Genomic DNA, 6,436 nt, shown 5'->3' with positions numbered 1-6,436 from the left:
AAGACAAACTCTTAGCTACAAGCACTTGTGAAAATAAAATAGAAAATTAAGTACCTAGAATGTACAATGGCACAGAGTAAATATTCCTATTCCAAAAGGCAGAACTAGGAGAATAGAAAGAAATGGGACAAAAGCAAGACTAAAACCTAGAACAGCAAATATTAATTTCTCTCACTGTATGACCAGCTCCCAGGGAAGGTTGTGGTGAGATATGAGTTCTGAAGGTCTTGGTTAGCTCTACCCCTGCAGTCTTGCCAGTTACAGCACACACTGTTTCTCTCTTAGGCTGGCTTCACTCACTGCTGCAGCTTTCCTCAGGAGACAGTCCATGATTTTGGAATTTGCAATTTCCTTGGGTGTCCCCTGTACCTTAAGCTTCACTCTCACAGCTTCCTACATTTCCCTCTCAAGGGCACAATCCTGGCCTCCAAGGCCTTTTTTTAATGGTAATCTTGGTAGAGATCTTTATTACTTTACAACTCTGCATTTTGTATACCTGAGAAACCAGCATCACATGAATGATGTCAAGGTCTGCTACCAGGTCAAGCAGTAGATTGGCTCCCTTGGACCATAAGTACAACAGCACCTAAGTGCCTGGAATGCTAAACCCAGAGAAACACTTACCTATGTGGCTGTAAATGAGCAAGCTTCCCTGGGGTTCTCTTGAAGAAAAATCTTCTGAATGAGTTTACCCATTTACATCCTTGAGGTCTCAGTGGGTGGAGTGAGACCATTTCCTGAGCTACTCTCAAGGGATTTTTTCCATTGCTCTCATGCAGAATTATTGGCTTCTTTTCAATGTTAATCTTTTCAGTGTCCAGTCTAGATTTGGCTGATAGCATCTAGTAGTGCTGATGCCACAACCAAAACATTGGACGACTTTGTAATTTTGACTATCACACAGTTTACCACCTTTAAATTTAGCTTCACACAAATCAGAAAGTCTTAGGACATGTACAAAATACTGACAAATTCTTTGCCAGGACAAAAAAGGATTGCCCATAGTCCAGTGGCCAATACATTACTCTTACCAACCAAAATTTCCTGATCTTAGCTTTTACTATCTACATTTCTATCAGTATTCTGGTCTTCTGAGCTCTGACTGTCATACATCAAATGCTACCAACATTATTCTAAGGCTTCTCCAGACTACATCCACATACTTTTCCAAATTCTTCTCAAAACCCACTCCAAAGGCTTCTAAATCATATGGTCAGGTACAGTCACAACAATAACCCTACTCTCAGTACCAATTTTCTATATTAGATACTTTCCCATTGTGGGGACATATACTTGACAATGACAATTTAATGTTATTTTGGCTCATAGTCAGATGAAGGTTGACCAGCTCTAAGGCAAAAACAGTATGGCAGAAGGACATGGTAGAGAAAAGCTATTCATATAATAGAGGTCAGGAAACAGAGATGGAGGAGTTGAGAACAAAATACACCCTTGAGGGGATGTCCCCAATAACCTTCCTCTTCTAACCAGGCCCTACCTCATCATAGCACATGAACCACCAGTAGATTAACTCATCAGTAGATCAACCTACTAATAAGCATAACACCCTATAATCCAATCACCTTTCAGAAGACCTATTCCTCAACACAGGATTTTGGGGTACATTTTAGACCTAAACTACATCTCCTCTCTTGTCAACCTCTTAAAAGGTTTATTGTGATTCTCACAAAATTTCTCCTGGGACAAGCATTAGAGAAAGAAAAATGTTTGGAAAAAGAAAATTCTTTCTTAGGAATTACCATGTTGTATTTTAATTATTTTGAAAAATCTCCAGTATTTAGTTTATTTTGTTTGAGTAGAATAAAAGCAAATGTAGGTGGTCCTGCCATGAGTTCCTTGGGAGGCACTGCAGCAGAGGCACCGACAGCTGGCCAGGCAGCCTACTTCTAGAGGGGCAGCATGTTCTGGTTCACAGTTATCACTTTTTCCTTTGGCTGCTACAAATTTATTGTCTTCTGGCCTTAGAGTATCCCATGTAAGAGCCTGGGGCTCCTGGGCTCCTTCGCTCAGTATTTGATGAGCTACCCTCACACTTTCAGGTACAGTGGATACTGGTTTCCCTGGCTCATTCACGTGGAAGAGTTCGTATATGCCATGCTATTGTGCAAGTATAAAGTATCTGGGCCTAACTGCTCTGGTGTCTGTAGACTTTCCTCTTTAGGGTAGTATCTCTACTTTGATTGCCTACAGACCAAAGTGCCAAAAATACTCTTAAAGGAGCTGGTCCTTCAAAGCTACTTATGCCCTGAGGCTACTTATTTTCTTTTCATATGATTGGGTTGAGCTTGATTTAAGAGAGAAGTAAGAACTAGGACTCCAATTTTGTAGACTCATCTGCTTAGCAGTTGCTTCAACCACCTTGAAGTTCTTGGCTGTCCTGGGCTCTCCTGTCACCTGGGTTAAAGCACTCACTAGATTCGCTTTTTGGGGTCACTTCCTCCCCCACATTCTGATTAGCATCTCCCCACCCTCATCACTACCATTTTACTTCATTCCCAAAAGTGTTTTCTTTCTTCTGGACCATGTGACCCTTGCACAGTGTATCAATTCCACATGCATTTTTTAGGCATGCGTGAGTCAGGGTCTCATGCTCTCAAATTGCAGAGAATACTAAGGAAGACAGGTACCTGGCATGGGACCAGTGAAGTGACTGCATGCAGGCTGCAGGACTCACTGGATCCAAGAGTAGACACTAACAGCTAGAAGTGATCTGGTCCTGCATGTGGTCCCTGGGACGGGGCTCCGGATAGGGGCAGGATCTGGTGATCTGGTGGCCACTAGATTACTCTTGGAGATCAGGGCCACATAGTAGACCATGGTATACCATGTTACATTTCCCCAACATGTATCCTGTTCCCCACCTGCACAACAACAAAGGAAGCACACTGATCTGTTTCCACTTCTTCTTGGCATTCTAATTTTTACATTAAAACTGTGAAAGCCCTTCAGCATGCCCTTACCTCAACGGAAAGGGACAATCCTGACTTCAGCTGATGGAGCTGCCTTTCTTGGGTCCTCTGGAGAAAACTTGGATCTTTTTGCTACTTTTCTGCTGTCAGTCACTTTCTTCTTCCCACACTGGGTTTCTCAATCACACAGCATCCTGTTCTAGAGATCCCACCCCATGTATTAGCTAACTCATTTCTGTCTTCTCCATCTGTCTGTTGGGGAGGGCCACTGTCCCTCTCCTCTTACCCTGGCCGCATGACGAATAACCCCTGAAGATGACCTACCTCTTTTCTGTGTATTCATCTTCATTTCCCTTTCATGCTATAGCAGGGAAACAAATTTTTATAAGAAAAAAATCCCCCCAAAATAGCCCACAAGTAAAAGCACCACCCCAAATATATTATAGACCATGAATTCTTTTTGCTGTTGAGATTAATTATGGAAATTTTAAAAAATCAAGTTTCAATTCTTGGAGATATTTGGAAAATACCCATTTTGTGTAAAAATTACAGGAACTCGTAGAGCTCTTTTAATTGTTAGTTTGTTGCCTTTAGGTTAATTTTTTTTTACTTGGTATACATGTGCCAGTATTTTCTATGTATTCATTGAAAGGTGATGAGTAGTGTATTAATGAGGATGAGGTTCAACTGCTAGAAACAGAAAATGAGTAGCAGCGGCCTAGGGAGAAAGATGCACACTTGACATAAGAAACTGTAAAGAAATGAAGTCCAGGGTTAGCATGGCAACTCTGTTTCACCAAGGTTATTCTAGTTTCCCACACCAGCACCTTTACACTAGAGTACTCAGCCTCGTGCTCTCCTGTAACACTGGTGATACAGACTACAAGACAGAAGAAGGGAAAAGAAGAGACCAAAAGAGCCCTTGACCCCATCTCTCTCCTGCCCTCAGATAGGAAGCTATGAAAAATAACCTTAATTTTGTGATGTCCTGGTGGAAGATTACATTAATGTAGAAAACATTGTACAACAGAAATTGGGATGCTACTAGCATCTCTTTCACAAACCATTTCCCTATCATAAACATAGCTGAGGGAATGTAGGGCAATTCCACCCCTTATTTCTTCAAAGAATACTTGGGAAAATAATATAGAGCCACCAAATCTTTCTGGAATTAGTTATATGAAATGCATAGCAAGACACTATTTTACTTGCTCTATGGCAGTGTAACAATGTTGAAATTCATCAAAAGGGAAAAACCAATCCAAAGAACACTGAAAGCTGTTTAATGAAACCGAACAATGAATTATATCTTACCAAAGTGGTGTTCTATAGCCTCACTTACCAATACATGTGTTGTTTTACATTAAGATCCCTTGTTATTGGATATAAACAGTTGTACAATCCTTCAGTAATTCCATAGCTTGATCATGATAACTTGTGGTTTTATTGATGGTATCTGTGATTATTTGACTAATATTTCAAACACCCAACCCGTTCCATTTTGAATAACCAAGACAAAGATCATCTGTGGATCATGCAATAGCGCTAGGATGATCAGAACCGTGGACAGCGACACGCAGCTGTGGTTCCTCCGCTCTTAGCACAGCTTTACGCCTTGAAGTGCTGTGCTGCTCATGGTTTAGTAGAGATTCAGATGAGACAGTTGGGAAGGAGAACTCTAAAAATCTCAGGCTGGCCTGCATAGCTCCTCACTTACCTCCCGCAGGTTCCCTCAACATCCTCACCTTGCCAACCTCAGAAATGTCTCTCTGCAACCACCTCTCACTGCGTAATCTCCTTCTGCATCTATTACCAGAGCATGGAAAAAATGTTCCACTTAAAATAGTTTCTTATAATTTTTTCAGGCTAAATTTCTTCTACATTTGGCTTCTTATTAGTTTAAGTTTTTTTCAATTCATGTGAATGTATGAGGCATAATTCAAATGACTTGATACCTCGCCAGGATTAATTAAGAGGAATGCCTAGACTTCTGAGTCACTGGGTCCTGTTTGTTGTTCTTCCACTCAAATGCAGCTTTTTCTAATGGTTATAATTCGTTCCTTCTTTTCACACTAAGTTTTTATATAGTGACACTATAGTCCATGTCTTTATGTTTTAGAAAAACCGATCTAAATCCAAGAAAAGTTGTGTAATGAGCTCAGTTGCATGGAAGATTAGTAGAAGGTGTGGGCATGAATTTCTTGTTTCTTGACTCCAAACTCACCAGTACTCTGATATATTCTAACACCTCTTTTCTTTGAGGCATGAAAATTTATCAAATACAAGATGGCTGAAAAACATACAGCTTACTGTCCATCTGAAAAAATATCTGCCTCTGAGGAAGATCTCTTTGACATATCAAAGCTTTCACTCTGTTATTCTTATTCTTTTATTTTGTTCATCTTTTTCTGAAAGAACTCCTGAACATATACTTCCTATTTTGAATGAACAATCTTTCTATCTGCTTGGGCTTTGCATCTGGCTACTGATGAACCATTAACTAAATACATCCATAGAAATAACATCTCTCATTAAAGTGTCCAGAGCCAGAGCCCAGTTTTTAAGAGCCTAACTCTTCTATTAGACACTTGTCTTGGCTAATGGTGATCCGTAACAATGTGTGACTATATGCACACCTCTACTACAAAATCGATCTAATAGAGATTTGTAAATTTTCCAAGTTGGAAAATTTCCAAATGGAGGACTGACAAGACTCCAGAGTAGCAACGTTTTCAAAAGTAAAATTCAAGAGCATTTTAAATATAGCACAGTCATTTCCCCCTTTTTAAATTCAATGTAGTGTCTTGGGTGTGGTATGTTTTCTTATTTGATCATTTTTTGATGCTTTTCTCCTCTCTCACCAAGGGTCATATCTATGTCCATCCTCACTTCATAAGAATGCTGTGTTGTCATGCAGGACTTTTACCTCACACTGGGGGAATATTAGTTGATAAGATCCACCTTGTTCAGATTTATTGCTTTAGCATATTTCATGCTAAAAATACTTTTTCTACCATCTGCTAAGATTAGCACTCTAGTGGTATAATAAATTTACTCACCCTGTTTCTGTGATGTAGTTTGGAACCAACTTTGTACTTTATTCAGCCTAATTGAAAATAGGATAAGATAAATGATGCACTTTGAATTTCTCCCAGACATACCATTGTTCATTACATCAATGGAGGGTGAGCACATCTGACTGTAATTCTAGTGGTTCAGTAAAATAAAGTTCCTATGGCAAAAAAAATCAGCATTACTTATTTTCACCATCCCATAAAGTCTTGTAAAATATTTAATATTGTTGTACCCTCAAATAAAATATGCCACTCATTTAAATACAAAACTGGTGGGCATCTTTTTCAAGCATTTATGAAAAGAAACATATTTCAGTGGAAATGTAGGGCTTGATATTCATTTACATCTGAGACTCAAACTGAAGGCCAAATTTAGAATTTGATATATTTTTGGCTTATTGGGAAATTTCAATTTTCTTCTCTTATGCAGTG

General features: G+C 39.4%; 1 pseudogene; it reads left to right on the top strand.

Moving 5' to 3' along the window:
• Nucleotides 1-1,848: 1,848 nt before the first annotated feature.
• Nucleotides 1,849-2,236, top strand: LOC102003359 (annotated as a pseudogene).
• Nucleotides 2,237-6,436: the final 4,200 nt, after the last annotated feature.

This window comes from Chinchilla lanigera, unplaced genomic scaffold (assembly GCF_000276665.1).
Source record: "Chinchilla lanigera isolate Chin_1 unplaced genomic scaffold, ChiLan1.0 scaffold00023, whole genome shotgun sequence".
Taxonomy (NCBI): domain Eukaryota; kingdom Metazoa; phylum Chordata; class Mammalia; order Rodentia; family Chinchillidae; genus Chinchilla; species Chinchilla lanigera.
This window is presented reverse-complemented; position numbering and strand designations above follow the sequence as displayed.